This window comes from Bos mutus, chromosome 10 (assembly GCF_027580195.1).
Source record: "Bos mutus isolate GX-2022 chromosome 10, NWIPB_WYAK_1.1, whole genome shotgun sequence".
Classification (NCBI taxonomy): domain Eukaryota; kingdom Metazoa; phylum Chordata; class Mammalia; order Artiodactyla; family Bovidae; genus Bos; species Bos mutus.
Genome location: NC_091626.1, coordinates 93,061,521 through 93,080,588, shown reverse-complemented (window position 1 = coordinate 93,080,588; position 19,068 = coordinate 93,061,521). Strand labels below are relative to the sequence as shown.

The window sequence follows — 19,068 nt, the reverse complement described above, 5'->3', positions numbered from 1 at the left end:
CTTTCTAGGCACCCGTAGCATGCCCATTGAAATCATGACAGCTAACAGTGTCACCAGATTTGTCTGCTGGGACAAAATGACCCCCAACTGAGAAGCACGATTAACCTTACTTAAAAAAAAAAGTCTGACTCTCTGGATCTCTTTGAAATATAATGTAAGTAAGAGACCCTCCCCTCCAGGTAAATACACATACAGGCAACATTCTGTCTAAATTCAGGAGCTTCAGAGACATCTCTCCTAAGGTCCTTGTATGTGAAATTCCCAGCTAACAGCTCCAACCAAGAACAACTTATCTAGTTCCCGCTGCTGTCAGACTTTTCAAAACGAAGCAAAGCCACTCCAGGGGAGCAGAGCAGAAGGAAGCCAGGCACTGTGGCTTCTTCTGACCCTGAACTGATAAAATTCCTTATTTCCATTTTCAGCACTGCAGAGGGTATCTCCTTCCCTTTTTGAAGATCCTCTCCCCTCCCACTTCCCCCAACAAAACAAGACACACAGGCATAACACCAAGAGAGTCCACCCAAACGCTAAAAAGTAGGGCTGCCTCGCAGGCTGCGGGCCCTGGAGCTGGGCACCTGGCTGACTGCAAAGCTGTCCCTGGGCCGCAGGCCCCTCACAAACAAGAAACACCCCAGTGCAGGCTGCTGACGAAGGCAGGGAGGGGTGCCTGGGTGTCTCAGATGACCAGGGACAGTGGCGAGGAACCAGGCATGCTGGGTGGGCTTGGCGTGGTGTGACAGTTGAGTAAGAATCTGTCCGCTGAGGGCTGGCCCTGTTTTCATAAATCAGGCCTTGGGCTTTGATGGATGACATGCACTGATAGATGCAGAGAGCAGATATATTAGGAAATGTCATGACTTGCAGACAAAATAATCCTCACGTTATGAAATGGGAGTAACTCGGCCTCTTGAAATAGTGACGACTCACCCACCCGCCGTCCTACTCTATTTCCTTCTTTTAAACTTATTCCTCCAATTTTTAATCTAGTTATCTACCTTTTGATTTCTTTATTATAAAAGGCATGCCCTCTCACTAAAGGAAATTGGGAAAATACAGAAAACCGGTATAAGCACTGAGGTACTTCTGAAATTATTTCTAAAAACTCCCTCTGCAAGCACCTTTCCAGCTTCCCAGGAACACTTCTATTGTTTAAGGGGAAAGAGTTCCTCTGTGGGAGCAGGGGGAGGTGTCCCCACAGACAAATGGGACAGAACCCTTTGACCCCGTGATTGCCTGGGCTCTCACCCCGTGGCTGAGCATTATTTATTCTATTGTTTTTTCCAAGTGGACGGAAATTTCCCACAGTTGGTGCCTATTCTCCTTACTTCCTCAACCTGAAAGACCAGAAAGAAAAATTTCATCACCGCAAATTCTTTCCTATTAATTCTTCCCCTTGGTTATTTCTAATGTTTTTTGCGTTCAGTCCTCACACCACCCACCTCCATCTGGACAAGGTCCGTCCAAAATTCTTGGAGGGATTTAGAAACGAGCCACACGGCTCCATACATTTGGTCCACCACTAATAGCAGTGTTCCCTTCGGTAGACGTCTCACTGACCGTAACTTTTGCAAAACAGAGAAGCCACAAATTCAGAGCCTGTAAACCACATATGCAAACACAGCAGACATTCTAATTAGAGAATTGAGAGATGAGACTTCAGAATTCTATGCTCCCTACGTCTTGGTTCTTACTGAGCTTACATTGAGAGTAAGGCAAAAAAAAAAAAATTCAGAATTGCAATGTTGAGTGAAGCCAAGTGTCTTAGGTTCATTTTCCAACCAACTGTAAAACTTGAATTTAAATCTTAGATGCATTTTCCAACCAGCCGTAAAACGAATTTAAAACTGGGAGGCCCAGTTCATGTACTGGAAAAGAGTGAGGACTTTCTTACAAGGCTCACAGTGGTAAAGAGCACATACGATGTTAGCATACATTACGCAGAAATGCTGACACTGCCAGGGGTATCCACTTTCTCTGTTTTTTGGGTTTCTGAATGCCTGCGCATCTGCTGTTCACGTCCCAGTTGCCACATTCAGAGGCCAGATTTGATCTCTGGATGCCCTGTTTCCATTACAGGGGAAACCTAAGTGGCTGACGTGTGTGTAGAATTTATTGCAGTACCTCCTTGACCTCTCTCTTTTATTTTGAATTTAAAAAAAAAGGAAAATAGCAGCAGTGTGGGTTAAATTAAAATGTGGTTTTCAGTTCAGGGAAGATTCAAAGGACTTTAAAAATGTGTGATCCGTCACCGTTCCTCACTTCTCACCCGTTGGCAGGGACGGGAGCATTTTACAGCGATAAAGTGATTAACAGCTTCCCAGCATGAATACCCCTGCACTTCCTGAGCCCTCCAGTCTCAGAGACGGGCATTTTTACTCCCAGTTTCCATCTCAAGCAAGGTCAGGAAACACAGAGTGTCAGAGAGTAAGTCGCTTGCCCCAGAGCCTAAAGCCAGGTTGAGGCCAAGCGGTATCTGACCTGAGAACAGTGACTCCGAAGTCCGTGAGTTACAGAACTCAAACAACAAACTAGCTAAGAAAACACCCGCATCAGAGAGGCCCACATGTCACTTTATACAGGCAAAGGGAAGAGCAAACAAGTGGGAATTCCCTGGTGTCCAGGGGTTAAGACTCTACACTTTCAATGTAAAGAGTGTGGGTTCAATCCCTGGTCTGGGAACTAAGATCTCACACGCCACAGCCTTTAAAAAAAAAAAAAGGAACAAACCAGAAAACTGGAAGCAGCCTGACTTTTCCACTAGAGCTGGAATAACTCCTGGCTCAGCCCTCAGACCCCTCTTCTTGGCCTGCTTCCTTTCTTTCCCGATGGCTTTGGATCCATCCCCAGCTGGGGAAGCACCACCCAGAGGCCTCCAGCCCCGACTTCCCCCAACACTGCCGAAGCACCTTCGTTTCATCATCCAACAGGCCTCTCAAACTATCACATCCAAAATTGAACAGCTACTCTCTGTTCCCCCAAACTACTCCACCAGAAGCTTTCCCAGCCCAGAACGATGGCAGCTGTTTTCCAGTTGCCTTGGGTTGGCGGGGGGGGCGGGGAGCTGGAAATCAAGTTATCCTGGACTTCCCTCTTCCTGTTACACTGTTTCATTCATTGAACAAAAAAGGCATTTTATAAACATATTTATCAATGATTCCTTTGGCTGTGGCAGGTCTCAGATGCCGCGTGTGGAATGCAGGATCTAGTTTCTTGTATGTATGTGTGCGTGTTAGTCGCTCAGTCGTGTCTGACTCTTTGCGACCCCATGGACTGTAGCCCAAGAGACCCCTCTGTCCATGGGATTGTCCAGGCAAGGATACTGGAGTGGGTTGCCATGCCTTCCTCCAAGGGATCTTCCCCACCCTGGGGTTGAACCCAGGTCTCCTACATTACAGGCAGATTCTTTACCATCTGAGCCACCAAGGAAGCCCCCACTTCCCTGACCAGGGACTGAATCTGACTTCCTGCCTTGGGAGTGCAGAGGCTTGACTGTGGGACCACCAGGGAAGTCCCTCTCAAAGGATTCTTTGAAATGGCAAATTCCACTAGTACACTTAATAGCTGTGTCATTTGCATGCAAACTGGTCATGAGGCCCTTCACTAAAGCAGTTCAGATCAGATCAGATCAGTCGCTCAGTCATGTCGGACTCTTTGCAACCCCATGAATCACAGCACACCAGGCCACCCTGTCCATCACCAACACCCGGAGTTCACTCAGACTCACATCCATTGAGTCAGCGATGCCATCCAGCCATCTCATCCTCTGTCGTCCCCTTCTCCTTCTGCCCCCAGTCCCTCCCAGCATCAGAGTCTTTTCCAATGAGTCAACTCTTCGCATGAGGTGGCCAAAGTACTGGAGTTTCAGCTTTAGCATCAGTCCTTCCAAAGAAATCCCAGGGCTGATCTCCTTCAGAATGGACTGGTTGGATCTCCTTGCAGTCCAAGGGACTCTCAAGACTCTTCTCCAACACCACAGTTCAAAAGCATCAATTCTTCAGCGTTCAGCTTTCTTCACAGTCCAACTCTCACATCCATATATGACTACTGGAAAAACCATAGCTTTGCCTAGATGGACCTTTGTTGGCAAAGTAATGTCTCTGCTTTTGAATATGCTATCTAGGTTGGTCATAACTTTCCTTCCAAGGTGTAAGCTTCTTTTAATTTCATGGCTGCAGTCACCATCTGCAGTGATTTTGGAGCCCAAAAAATAAAGTCTGACACTGTTTCCACTGTTTCCCCATCTATTTCCCATGAAGTGATGGGACCTGATGCCATGATCTTCATTTTCTGAATGTTGAGCTTTAAGCCAACTTTTTCACTCTCCACTTTCACTTTCATCAAGAGGCTTTTGAGTTCCTCTTCACTTTCTGCCATAAGGGTGGTGTCATCTGCATATTTGAGGTTATTGCTATTTCTCCCGGCAATCTTGATTCCAGCTTGCGTTTCTTCCAGTCCAGCGTTTCTCATGATGTACTCTGCATATAAGTTAAATAAACAGGGTGACAATATACAGCCTTGACATACTCCTCTTCCTATTTGGAAGCAGTCTGTTGTTCCATGTCCAGTTCTAACTGTTGCTTCCTGACCTGCATACAAATTTCTCAAGAGGCAGATCAGGTGGTCTGGTATTCCCATCTCTTTCAGAATTTTCCACAGTTTATTGTGATCCACACAGTCAAAGGCTTTGGCATAGTCAATCAAGCAGAAATAGATGTTTTTCTGGAACTCTCTTGCTTTTTCCATGATCCAGCGGATGTTGGCAATTTGATCTCTGGTTCCTCTGCCTTTTCTAAAACCAGCTTGAACATCAGGAAGTTCACAGTTCACATATTGCTGAAGCCTGGCTTAGAGAATTTTGAGCATTACTTGACTAGGGTGTGAGATGAGTGCAATTGTGCGGTAGTTTGAGCATTCTTTGGCATTGCCTTTCTTTGGGATTGGAATGAAAACTGACCTTTTCCAGTCCTGTGGCCACTGCTGAGTTTTCCAAATTTGCTGGCATATTGAGTGCAGCACTTTCACAGCATCATCTTTCAGGATTTGGAATAGCTCAACTGGAGTTCCATCACCTCCACTAGCTTTGTTCGTAGTGATGCTTTCTAAGGCCCACTTGACTTCACATTCCAGGATGTCTGGCTCTAGGTCAGTGATCACACCATCGTGATTATCTGGGTCATGAAGATCTTTTTTGTACAGATCTTCTGTGTATTCTTGCCATCTCTTCTTAATATCTTCTGCTTCTGTTAGGTCCATACCATTTCATTTCTGTCCTTTATCGAGCCCATTTTGCATGAAATGTTCCTTTGGTATCTCTAATTTTCTTGAAGAGATCTCTAGTCTTTCCCATTCTGTTGTTTTCCTCTATTTCTTTGCATTGATCGCTGAAGAAGGCTTTCTTATCTCTTCTTGCTATTCTTTGGAACTCTGCATTCAGATGGGAATATCTTTCCTTTTCTCCTTTGCTTTTTGCTTCTCTTTTCACAGCTATTTGTAAGGCCTCCCCAGACAGCCATTTTGCTTTTTTGCATTTCTTTTCTATGGGGATGGTCTTGATCCCTGTCTCCTGTACAATGTCACGAACCTCAGTCCATAGTTCATCAGGCACTCTTATCTATCAGATCTAGGCCCTTAAATCTATTTCTCACTTCCACTGTATAATCATAAGGGATTTGATTTAGGTCATACCTGAATGGTCTAGTGGTTTTCCCTACTTTCTTCAATTTCAGTCTGAATTTGGCAATAAGGAGTTCATGGTCTGAGCCACAGTCAGCTCCTGGTCTTGTTTTTGCTAACTGTATAGAGCTTCTCCATCTTTGGCTGCAAAGAATATAATCAATCTGATTTCGGTGTTGACCATCTGGTGATGTCCATGTATAGAGTCTTCTCTTGTGTTGTTGGAAGAGGGTGTTTGTTATGACCAGTGCATTTTCTTGGCAAAACTCTATTAGTCTTTGCCCTGCTTCATTCCATATTCCAAGGCCAAATTGCCTGTTACTCCAGGTGTTTCTTGACTTCCTACTTTTGCATTCCAGTCCCCTATAATGAAAAGGACATCTTTTTTGGGTGTTAGTTCTAAAAGGTCTTGTAGGTCTTCATAGAACCGTTCAACTTCAGCTTCTTCAGTGTTACTGGTTGGGACATAGACTTGGATTACTGTGATATTGAATGGTTTGCCTTGGAAACGAACAGAGCTCATTCTGTCATTTTTGAGATTGCATCCAAGTATTGCATTTTGGACTCTTTGGTTGACCATGATGGCCACTCCATTTCTTCTGAGGGATTCCTGCCCGCCATAGTAGATATAATGGTCATCTGAGTTAAATTCACCCATTCCAGTCCATTTCAGTTCGCTGATTCCTAGAATGTCGACATTCACTCTTGCCATCTCCTGTTTGACCACTTCCAATTTGCCTTGATTCATGGACCTGACATTCCAGGTTCCTATGCAATATTGCTCTTTACAGCATCTGACCTTGCTTCTATCACCAGTCACATCCACAGCTGGGTATTCTTTTTGCTTTGGCTCCATCCCTTCATTCTTTCTGGAGTTATTTCTCCACTGATCTCCAGTAGCATATTGGGCACCTACTGACCTGGGGAGTTTCTCTTTCAGTATCCTATCATTTTGCCTTTTCATACTGTTAGGTAAGCTTTATCCATGGCAGCACTGTCTACCTACAATGATGATCATGTACTACTTTGCTTTTGTGTGCTATTGGATAAACATGTATGTGACACCTCCTGTCTCCCAGAGACTGACCTCAAAGTGCCTTACAACTCATTTAACTAAGTAACTCATGTACTCCTCAAAAGAGCTGTATAAACTAGATACTTTTATTATAGGAAACTGAGGCACAGGGAAGTTAAAGAATGCCCACCACTCAAACATGGATAGTCTGGCTCTCGAGTCTTAATAATCCTACAGCTTCATCCGGTTTTCTTGCGGCCAGGACCCAGCTCTGCCAAGTGTCCAGGGTGGACTGCGTTTTCTTCACAGGACAGAGGCCACCGGAGGATGGGGCGCAGAGCCCCTGGTCCCAAGAGCACAGGGCTGCTGTGTGTGATGGTGCAGCTGGAAGTGCAGACATGCCCGCCCAATTAGGCTGATGTGAGTGACAGCCGCTGAACTGGCGCAAAGAGGTCCCCCTCCCAACTCACCCCCTTTCTAGCTAATACTTTATAACGAAAATTTTAAGGAGGAAGAGATAGGGAAAAGAAAGAAGGAAGTGTGCTTCAGCAGTCCTGCTGATAGTGCGAACCCAGAGAGCAAAAACAAGGGCCCGTTTCCTCCCACCGGGATCTCTGCGGGTGTGGTGGACAGCACAGACCGCCCCCCCCAACTCCTGGCCTTAATTCTTTCTAGCACTTTTCCTTTTGTTTCCAGCTACAGCAGGGACTAAAAACTCCGGGAAATGGTGATGGACAGGGAAGCCTGGCGTGCTGCAGTCCACGGGGTCACGAAGGGTCAGACACGACTGAGCGACTGAACAACAACAGAGGATCCGGAATTAGCAAAATTCAGTGAATGACAGCTATCGACCGTGATTTTGATCATTTCGATTTCAAAAAAGCTTTTTCCCCATCTTTCAACTGCCAGAGTCTAAAGTAGAGGGAGATCTAAGAACAAAGAGTATTGTTAAAAAATTAATACTTTGTACTGGGTGAAGACACAAGCCAAGCTATTTGTGACAACTCTGGGTTCATGGAATAGATGGTGTTTAAATAATGTGTCACTGAATAAGCAAGCTATGGATCACCCCAACCTTATTGACTTAACTGTGGCATTACAATTACTCTCTTAACAACTGAAGTCAGGAAAGACAGACAAACATATTCGATTCCTAAAGCAAACAGATATAAAATCTGTTCTCATTTGAAGCAGCTCACATTTTTTAAAAAAAAAGAAAAAAGCAATTAGTTAACTTCAAAAGGCAGCCAATGGAGGGATTCTATCTTGCCGGTAAGGGTCTGGTGTCTCACTTCAAAGTTCAGGCAGATTGAAAGCCACTGACAGTCCTGTTATACCGCTTGGCATCTGGCGTGAAAAATGCTGAGACTGCCATTTCATTCAGATGGTGTGTTTGCACAAACCCACAGCACTGAAATGGTACCTCCTTTCAATGAGAGCCAGGGTTCAGCCTGAAAGAGAAGGGTGTAATTATCTCATCCCCCAAATTAAAATTAATGAGGACCTTTTGCGAGACAGTTGGAAGGCCTCCGTGGGGTACAATAATAGATGGAGAAAATCTTAACTGGATGTCAAGGGCCCAAGTTCTGAGAGCCACCATCCCGACGGGAAATCTGCGAAGCAACTGAAGCTGGGCAGCACCACATGCCAGGGAGATGGCATCAAGGGGTGTGATATGCCAGGGGATTCCTGCACGACTTTCAACAAGTCGTTTGACCTTCCCAAGTCATTTTTCGCAAGTGGAGAGAGACCGACCTCCTGCAAGCTTGACAGAGTTTATGATGGGATTAGACGGTATTTATAAAGTGGTTTGTCATCCTTCATTCCAAAGCGCTTTCCTATTAATAAAGTAAAATGTTAAGCTCAGATGAGAGTCCGGCGTAACTTATCTTCTAATGAATCACTGAATGGCTTTGTTTTTCAGGAGGTGATGCAAACAATGGAAGCTGTCAGGATATCCGGATTACAGGGTCAGATGGGGATCGAGAAAGAAGACTCGAAGAAGCTCAGGTTTCCCTTTTCCCCTCTCCCTTGATCCCTTCACTCAGATACAGAAGTTGAGTCACAGTCCTCAACAAGCCTGTGCTGACCATCAGAGCCACAGTTCACTTGGGTCCATTCCCTAAAGCCCGATGGTGGTGGTTTAGTCAAGTCGAGTCTGACTCTTGCAACCCCATGGACTGTAGCCCGCCAGGCTCCCCTGTCCATGGGATTTTCCAGGCAAGAATACTGGAATGGGTTGCCATTTCCTTCTCCAGTGGATCTTCCCGATCTACGGATCGAACCTGGGTCTCCTGCACTGCAGGCAGATTCTTTACCGACTGAGCTACCAGGGAAGCCCCCTAAACCCCAATGCTCCCACCCAAATGCTACTTCTCCCTCCAATCCAGTGCAACTGCTCCTCCATGAGCCTTCCCAGCCCAGGACAACCTCAGAAAAGACCCCGTTTCTGGATTCACAGCATGCGTGCCCCCTCTGCGTATGTGGCTCCTCTTGGCCTTGCTGTTATGTATCTATTATTAATTCTGCACAAATACTATACCCTTTCTCAGATCAGAGCACCAAGTGTTACCCTTTTCTGAATTCCTCATGTCTTCTTCAGAGCCTTATACTCAGGAAACACTCAATGCCATTCATGCGAAGCCACCTTCCAAAGATATTACTGGGCAGATTAGCAATCTGCCAAGTAGCTTCACACTCCTCACTGTGACTGAATACTATAAAGGACACTGACCACCTCTTGCTGCTAGTGAGGCCACCTCCAAGCACATAAATCTGGGTTATGTGGGACCAACTGCAGTGACAGATGTGTATACAATGAATAAAAACATTCAAGGAACTCTGAGTTTTCAATCCTGCCCTTCTATTATCCATCTATAGAAATCTGGCTGTTTCTATCTAAGTTGTCACATTTCAGAAAGACAACAACAGCACCAGAAACTTACCACCAGAAATTGCTAGACATGGAAAAAATATACACGGTATATTCCCAGGTGGCTGCTGCTGCTGCTAAGTCGCTTCAGTCGTGTCCGACTCTGTGCGACCCCATAGATGGCAGCCCACCAGGCTCCCCCGTCCCTGGGATCCTCCAGGCAAGAACACTGGAGTGGGTTGCCATTTTCTTCTCCATTGCATGAATCTGAAAAGTGAAAGTGAAGTTGCTCAGTCGTGTCCGACTCCTAGCGACCCCATGGACTGCAGCCTACCAGGCTCCTCCGTCCATGGGATTTTCCAGGCAAGAGTACTGGAGTGGGGTGCCATTGCCTTCTCCAATATTCCCAGGTGGAGCAGTTGGCAAAGAATTTGCCTGCCATTGCAGGGGACGCAAGAAACTCAGGTTTGATCCCTGGGTCAGGAAGATCCTCTGGAGAATGAAATGGCAACCCACTCCAGTGTTCCTGTGTGGGAAATATCATGGACAGAGGAGCCTGGCGGGCCACAGTCCACAAGGTTGCAAAGAGTCAGATATGACTAAGTGTGCATGCACACACATGACATGATCCATAACATTTATTCAATATAAACATACAGAGAGTATGCTATTTATGTAGTTATTTAATATCTGTGCTTTTTAAATGTCAAATATCTGGATAAATGCTATCCAACAATGAACAAAAACACTTTCTAATGAACATGTTCAGTGTTTCACATCCCTCCTGGCTAGTTTAAGTGTCCCTTTCCTCACTGGTTCTCACTCATGTCTAGGGTTTGGTTTGCTACATCTTTTGAAACTGCAGACCAAGTTTCCTGGAGACCTGAGATTGAGGGAACTGTGGAGTTCACTGTAGAGCTGATCAAGGGAAGGTAACACTAAGGCCAATTCTGCAGGAGGAGGAGAAACAGCCGGCCTTCCAAAATTACCTGGACAGGGTAACAGACAGATCTGACCAACGGAGCTGGCTGCAGGCCTCCTGGACACAGGCTACAGGCTTTCACATCCTTCTGGAGGTACCCAGAAACCTAGGGAATTCTCCTGCCTCCAAGAGCACACTTTTATTTATTTTTAATTCATTTATTTTAATTGGAGGCTAATTACTGGACAATATTGTGGTGGTTTTGCCATATACCAACATGAATCAGCCACAGGGGTACATGTGTCCCCCACATCCCGAACCCCCCTCCCACCTCCCTCCCCATCCCATCCCTCTGGGTTGTCCCAGTGCACCAGCTTTGAATGCCCTGCTTCATGCATCAAACTTGCACTGGTCATCTATTTCAAATATGGTAATATACATGTTTCAAGGCTATTCTCTCAAATCATCCCACCCCTGTCTTCTCCCACAGAGTCCAAAAGTCTGTTCATTACATCTGTGTCTCTTTTGTTGTCTCGCATATAGGGTTGTTGTTACCATCTTTCTAAATTCCATATATATGCGTTAATATATTGGATTGGTGTTTCTCTTTCTGACTTACTTCACTCTGTATAATAGGCTCCAGTTTCATCCACCTCATTAGAACTGACTCAAATGCATTCTTTTTAATAGCTGAGTAATATTCCATTGTGTATATGTACCACAGCTTTCTTAGCCATTTGTCTGCTGATGGACATCTAGGTTGCTCCCATGTCCTGGCCATTGTAAACAGTGAAGGGTACAATTTTAAAGTGTCATTTGTCTATCACATTTCTGTTAGGAAAATGATCTTTTTCAAATCTCACTTCATTTGATAGCACAGGCACACCATGCTTTCAAGTTGCGGTATTAGAGAAGACTCTTGAGAGTCTCCTGGACTGGAAGGAGATCCAACCAGTCCATCCCACAGGAAATCAGTCCTGAATATTCACTGGAAGGACTGATGCTGAAGCTGAAGCTCCAACACTTTGGCCACCTGATTCGAAGAACTGACTCATTGGAAAAGACCCTGAGGCTGGGAAAGATTGAAGGCAGGAGGAGAAGGGAACGACAGAGGATGAGATGGTTGGATGGCATCACCGACTCAATGGACATGAGTTTGGGTTAAATCTAGGAGATAGTGAAGGACAGGGAAGGCTGGCGTGCTGCTGTCCATAGGGTCACAAAGAGTCAGACATGACTGAGCGACTGAACTTAACTGAACTGAATATGCACAGAGTTTCTAGTATATTCAGCCCCACAACAAACCATTTTATACTCATGACACCTTGAAACAAATACTGTAAATTGCGAGCCAGCACTCAAAAGTTGACCCTGAGAGTATTTCATTCATTCACATGATGTCCATTGGGCAGGACTATCACTGATTAGACTTTTGCCGCATCTGGGATTTATGAAAACACAGTGAAAAGAAAACAAACCCTCATTATGGTTTATTTCTTGTGTCATGTTGTACATGCCAACATATTTTCTCCTTAACGTCTGATCTTGGAATGCTTTCTCATTACAGGAGCTGTGAGTCACAGCTAAGGGAACTGTCACAACTTCCTCCAACCAGAAGCATGATCCAAACTAGGAATGACCTTGGGTTCTCAGGGGGTTATTTATCCAGGGGGCGGTGATCACAATTTGCATGATCATATGGTACAGATGTTTATTCATGAAGACCCTCAAGGGAAACGAGTAATTTTTTCGACTATTTTAAAATTCAGCCAAATGTCCACCCAGTGAGCAAACCCAGCTCTGGAAGAAATCAAAATCGGGATGACAAGAAGTGTGACGGGTCAGGACTGGAACTGCGTTGACAGACTCATGGATTGGACAGGGCGTGGGGGCAGAATGACAAAGGCAGGGTGGCACATTTCTCGCCTCTCCGAATCGGAGCTGTTCTCCTCTCCTGACGAGAGCGCTGTGCCTGCAGTTCAGTGTAGCCCAGAGACTCAGTCACTCTTACAGGCCAAAGCTGGCCTCCAGCAAAACTGCCACATGGATTATCCTGGGACCTTCCAGATTTTCTCCTCCTTCCACTAGGCCCTTCCTTTCAGGTCTTTCCCCTCAACTCTGTCATAATTCCTCCCTGTAATTCGGTGACTTTCAGAGTGTGGCGTCTGGGCCAGCATCATTATCACCTGAGTACCTCTCTGAAATGCTCGTTCCCAGGCTCACCCTGCTGTACTGGTTCAGAGACTCTGGTATGGGGGCCCATAAATCTATTTTTTCAAGCCTTCTAGGTGATTCCAATGCACCCTAAATTTTGAGAACAGTTGCTTTGGATGATAATTATGAAATAAGGACTTTAATGTGAGAGAGACGCCCATTTTAGAAGACCTGTGAAGACCTGTGGGCTTCCGTTGTAGCTCAGTCAGTAAAGAATCTGCCCACAATGCTGGAGACCTGGGTTTGATTCCTGGGTCAGGAAGATCCCCTGGAGGAGGAAATGGCAACCCTCTCCAGTATTCTTGCCTGGAGAATTCCATGGACAGAGGAGCCTGCCGGGCTACAGTCCCTGGGGTCGCAAGAGTCAGACATGACTCAGCAACTAAACCACCACCTGTGAAGACAGGCCACCCAAATGAGCCACTTCTAGGAGTGGACTCTCAAGTCATGTGACAGACAGTGAGAGGGAGAGATCTGAGATCTCAACTGCTTCAGTCTCCCTACATTGCTACTAGAGATGCACTCACCCTGAAAATTTGATCATCTCAACCACCTTAAAACCCTTCGAGTAACACAACCTTCTAAATCAACTATATGTCAACTGGGCTTCCCTGGTGGCTCAGATGGTAAAGAATCTGCTTGCAATGCGGGAGATCAGGGTTCGATCCCTGGGGTCAGGAAGATGCCCTGGAGAAGGGAATGGCAACCCACTCCAGTACTCTTGCCTGGAGAATCCCATGGACAGAGGAGCCTGGCGGGCTACAGTCCATGGGGTCGCAAAGAGTCGGACAGGACTGAGCGCCTAACACTACTACTACTATATAGGTCCACTGAAAAAAAACCTTCAGTGGCTGCTCCCCACCTATAGGATAAAGTCCCAGGCTCCTGGCACATAACCCTGTATCATCTGCCTCTGGGACACCTCCCTGGCCTTGTTTCCTTCTGTGCTTTCCCTCCTAATCATCTCTGCCTCCTTTGCAAGAGGTTACATGTGCCCACACCACCAGCATTAGCTCTGGCCACGTGGCTTACCTTGGCCAACAGCATGAGGGCTAAAGTGACACCCGCTCCTTCTCAGCAGACCTTTCAGGGCCATGGTCATCTCGTTCTGTCACGTTCTCTTTTTCCCCCTCTCCCATAAACAAGATTAGTACGTCCAGCAAGAGGCTGTTTCTTCAGCCTTGAAAGTGAAACTCACCCAGTCTTGTCTGACTCTTTGCGACCCCATGGACTGTACAGTCCATGGAATTCTCCAGGCCAGAATACTGGAGAGGGTATCCTTTCCCTTCTCCAGGGTTCTTAAGCCTTAATGGGCCCCAAAATGGAGACACATGAGGAGCAGAACCATGAATGCCCTACCCTGGACATGTAACATGGGTGAGAAACAGACGGCGGTTGGTAATAAGCCACTGAGACTGGGATGGGGTAGGCGGGGGTAGGTATTTGCTGATTTTTCCTAAGATGACTATTATAGCACTTCTGATATCCCGTACCCTCTCTTTCTGGAATCCTCCCCTCTGCCTTACTCTTCCTTCCAATCCCAGCTCAGTTCTGTCTGCACAAGAGAATTGCCTGTTAGTCTACACTCAGCTCAGGTGTATCCCCTCAACAAAGTCTCTCTCTCTCCAGAGAGACTTTCCCAGGTACAGTTCATCATTCTTACCTTGTAGACCTCCTCTGTCTGCTACTGATCTATAACCACATCCCTGGAATGGCACTAGGGGTTTCTATTCATTAGCACCATCCTTAGAACAATTCCTCTAAAAAAAAAAAAAATTTTTTTTTTTGAGCCCTCATTTTGCAATGTGAGAGAGACTTTGGCTCAGAAAAAATCAAGCAACTTCTCCAAGTTTCCCAGCTGTCAGGGGCGGGTGTGGCTCTGAACTCGGCAACCTGCCCCCTGCCCCACGTGCCTCTGTGTCTCCTCCAGCACAGCTTCCAAATCCCCCCACTCAGGTGCAGAGGGAGGGTCTTCTCACCAACAACTGAAAGGGCTGGTGAATTAATCTGACATTTGAAACATATGACTTCCCTGGTGGCTCAGATGGTAAAACATCTGCCTAGTTCGATCCCTGGGTCAGGAAGATCCCCTGGAGAAGGAAATGGCAACCCACTCCAGTACTCCTGCCTGGAAAATCCCATGGACGGAGTAACCTGGTGGGCTACAGTCCATGGGGTCGCAAGGAGTCAGACATGACTGAGCGATTTCACTCACTTTGGAAGAATCACATCTGGAAGTTGGCTCCTTACCCTCTCAGATGATAGTCACGTTCTCTGAGTGGATGTATTTATTCTAAGGCTCCTGGTAAATGTGCCAGAGACCCTAGGAGCACTGGGGCACTTTACCTGCGCCCTCTCCCCAGCTCTCAGGTTGTGGGGGTAATGTTCTGAGAAAGACAGACAGGTTCCCACTAACATTACTCTAGAGCTGCCCTCCCCAACCTGTTTGGCACCAGTGATAGGTTTCATGGAAGACAATTATTCCACAGACCAAAGTTAGGGGTTGGGTTTCGGGATGATTCAAGTACATTTACTACGCACTTTGTCTCTATTATTGTTTCATCAGCTCCTCAGATCATCAGGCATTAGATCCCAGAAGCTGGGGACCCCTGCCCTAGAGAATTTCTGGGAAGGCCCTTTGGGATTTGTCGGGGGGTAGGAAACAAGTAGCAGAGGGCTCAGAAATCCAAGCGAGTCTGATATATATTGATATTTTAGCTTTGAAAAAGACACATTCAGGGAGTGAAACATTTATCTGACTCTTCAAATTAAACAAGGAAAGTGACACAGTGGCAAAGAACCCAAGCAGACCACCCAGGTCAGAAACTGGAAAAAAAAAAAAAAACCTCAAGTGGGAACTATAATTTTAGGTTTCTGTGAGCCGTTGGCATTTTGTTGTGTGGTTGGGCTTTTGTTTGCTTTTCTCTTCTCTCTCTTTTAAAATTCACTTGTTTTAAGGGAGGAGTAGGGAGTAGAAGAACGTTCAAAGTTTCCCCCTAAATCAGCCATAGTAATGAGGCAACACAGTCTTTTCACATGACATTCATACACTTTTTTTTCCAGGGTTACAAAGTTTTCTCAGTTACTAGTTGGAATCCATTTATCTCTCACCATTCCAGTGAAGCAGGCTTGTTTTTCTTTTTTTAAATCCCTCAAAGGATATAGTACCTTTAAATGATACCATCAGTAACATTAGTAAGATTACTTTTCCCCTTCAAGTGTAAAGAGCTGTTCAGAACTCCAAAGAGTCACTGGGCCCGTTTGGACACGTCTGATTTACTCTTTAAAAAGGCCATCCGCTCCCTATAATGAACACTAAGCCAGCGTTTATGGAATACTTAAGCGCTGGCCTCAGTGTTTTCCAGCTTGGCTCACTTACTCCGCAAAGCCACGCCATCGGGCAGGTAAAGGCAGTGTTTTGACTTTACAGTCTAGAAGAGTGAAGCGCAGGAGACCACGAAGGACCTGCCTCAGAGAAAGAGACGGAGGCCACTAGCTGTACAGAAACCAGTTAATGATTGACTCACAGCCCTGGGGCAGCTCCTTTTAGTACAGGCTGCAACAGAGGCACACACACACCAACCACATCAACTCTCTTCATCTCAGGGAGAGGGGCGGGTGTCAGGCAAATCGCTTGGCAACGCGAGGAGGAAACTCCATCCAAAGGCCGGGTCCAGGCCGCCTCTGGGCGCTGTCCAGCGGGCATCGCGCCTGAGAGGCCAGGCTGGGGTCCCTGTATCCGGGCACCCCGAAAGTGGGGCGCAGAACGCCAACGCAGTTTGGGGGAGGGTTGGGGTGAGGAGTGGACGGTGGAGAAAAGCACCGTCCGCAAGGACACCTGTTGTCGCCTCTCTCGCTCGGGCCCCACGAAGATGTCCCGGGGACCCAGATCTCGGGGCGGACACGCACGGGCAGACAGCGCCTGTGTGCGGGGCAGGGTGTCCAGGGACCACGTCTTCCCCCCCGACCCTGCACCCCTGCCCGCCTTAGCGGACTCCCCTCGCTCACTCTCACCGCTGGAAGCCCGCGGTGGGGAGCGGCTGGGGGAAGCGCGTCTCCCCGGGGCATTCCAGCCGAGGCAGCTTCGGGGGGCTCCAGGGGTGCTCGCGCAGCTCCCGCAGCGCTACGACCTCGCGGCCGGCCCGGCCCCCGCCCGCTCCACCCGCGGGGGCCCGGAGCGCGATCGGCCTCCCAGCTCGGGGAGCAGCTACCTGCGGCGCGGCGCGCAGAGTCCCGAGGGTCCGCCGGAAAGTGGCCGCGGCTCAGCGGGAGCGGCGCCGGCCCCGGGGCGCCCCCGTCCCGCCGCGCGCTCCTCCCTGCCGCGCTCGCTCCGGGGCGGCCAGGCCGCCGGCTCCGAGTCCGAGCTCGCTCTGCGCCCAGCAGCGCCGGGCGCCGCTCCCGCCGCTGCGGATTGGCCGAGGCGCGAGCCCGAGCCGCGCGCTGACTGGCCGGCCGGGCGGTGGGCGGGTCCGACGCGGCGCGGACCCGCCCCGACCCCGACCCCCCGCGCCGCAGCCCCGCGGCGCCTCTCTGCGCCCGGAGCCCGGAGCTCAGAGCCAGACGCTGCAGCCCGGGCCCTGCCGCGCGGCCAGTGCAGCTCAGGCGCGCGGCCCGGGGGTGCAGGGGGGTGGGGACCGCCCAGGAGGCTGTCCCACAGCCCGTGTCGAGGCTGCATGGTGCGGATTGCTGCTCTCCCGTCTCACTCTTATATGAGGTTTTGACTCCGCATTCATTTAACGCTTTTCCTCTCAGTTCGGTTCAGTCGCTCAGTCGTGTCCGACTCTTTGTGATCCCCTGGACTGCAGCATGCCGGGCTTCCCTGTCCATCACCAACTCCCGGAGTTTACTCAAACTCATGTCCACTGAGTCGGTGATGCCATCCAGCCATCTCATCCTCTGTCGTCCCCTTCTCCTCCTGCCTTCCATCTTTCCCAGCATCAGGGTCTTTTCCAATGAGTCCGTTCTTCGCATCAGGTGGCAAAGTATTGGAGTTTCAGCTTCAGCATCAGTCCTTCCAGTGAATATTCAGGACTGATTTCCTTTAGGATGGACTGGTTGGATCTCCTTGCAGTCCAAGGGACTCTCAAGAGTCTTCTCCAACACCACAGTTCAAAAGCATTGATTTTTCGGCGCTCAGCTTTCTCACATCCATACATGATCACTGGAAAAACCATAGCTTTGACTAGACGGACCTTTGTTGGCAGAGTAATGTCTCTGCTTTTTAATATGCTGTCTAGGTTGGTTTTACTATATATACATATATATATATATATATATAGGCATACTCTCTCTCTCTCTCTCTATATATATATATATATAAATATAAGCTATAGGATTATAGCTAATAATGCTATTGGCCACCTGAATCGTTGGAAAAGACCCTGATGCTGGGAAAGGTTGAAGGCAGGAGAAGGGGATGACAGAGGAGGAAATGGTTGGATGGCATCACTGCAGTGATGGACATGAGTTTGAGTAATCTCTGGAAGTTGGAGATGGACTGGGAGGCCTGGTGTGCTGCAGTCCATGGGGTCGCAAAGAGTTGGACACAACTGAGAGACTGAATTGATATATATATATATATATATATAGGCACAGGACGCAGGGCAGTAGCTCATAAACAGTGGGCACCAAATTGTGTTTCTAGACTCAGATCGTACTTGACACACAATCTTTGTGGAGCTTGCAAAGGGTAAGCGACTTGTCCAAGGTCCTAATCACGTTAAGAGATTACTAAGGACGAGAAGGACAGCGAGGTCTTCCTCGACAAGGAATCTTTACCTAGCTATGGAGATGAGTCTGAATAATAATAACAACAACCCTAACGTTTCCATGATGCATAGTATTCGCCAGTCAGGTTTCCAAGTATTTTGCATATATTAATTCAGAAATGCATATAACAGCTGTCATAAGTATGTACAGAGGTCCTTTGTGGACAAGAGACATCAGCTCTGAGTGCGAGAGATTTTCATCTGGAAGACAATCGCCCTGCATTGCGATGGAGAGGCACAAGTTAGAATGGAGAGCAACCGTCAGGAATTAAAACTGTCCACATCTTCATCTCTCCTCCCATTTTACAGTCTTCAGTCCTCCCAACATTCTCTCACACCTGCAATGAATCTTTCTAAAGAATAAAAACAATCACTGTAAATCAGGGTGCTCCCAGAACTTTGTTCTACCACTCATCAAAGGACCCCAACCCCATCCCCAAACACCCAGCTAGACAATGAATATAAACAAATAGCACAGTTTCTGTCTTACCTTTGACTTTGGTTGCAGTAATGTCTTCTTGACAGCAAGTAAATAACCATTTTCCTACAGGTATTTCCCCCTAGTTCTTTTCTCCTGTGTTGACAGAACCCTTGAGAAAGAAAT

At 47.4% G+C, this 19,068-nt stretch overlaps 1 protein-coding gene across 5 annotated transcripts in view; it reads right to left on the bottom strand.

Moving 5' to 3' along the window:
* STON2 (stonin 2) overlaps nt 1-17,059 on the bottom strand; it is a 184,604-nt gene extending 167,545 nt beyond the window's left edge. For 3 of the 5 annotated variants that reach the window (XM_070378420.1, XM_070378423.1, XM_070378424.1), the window contains exon 1: nt 16,908-17,059. The gene's annotated coding sequence lies outside the window, so the exon portion shown is untranslated. Of the gene's footprint in view, nt 1-9,633; nt 9,828-16,907 lie in introns of all 5 variants that reach the window. The other 2 variants (XM_070378421.1, XM_070378422.1) reach the window with 2 other exon arrangements.
* Between the last annotated feature and the right edge of the window lie 2,009 nt (nt 17,060-19,068).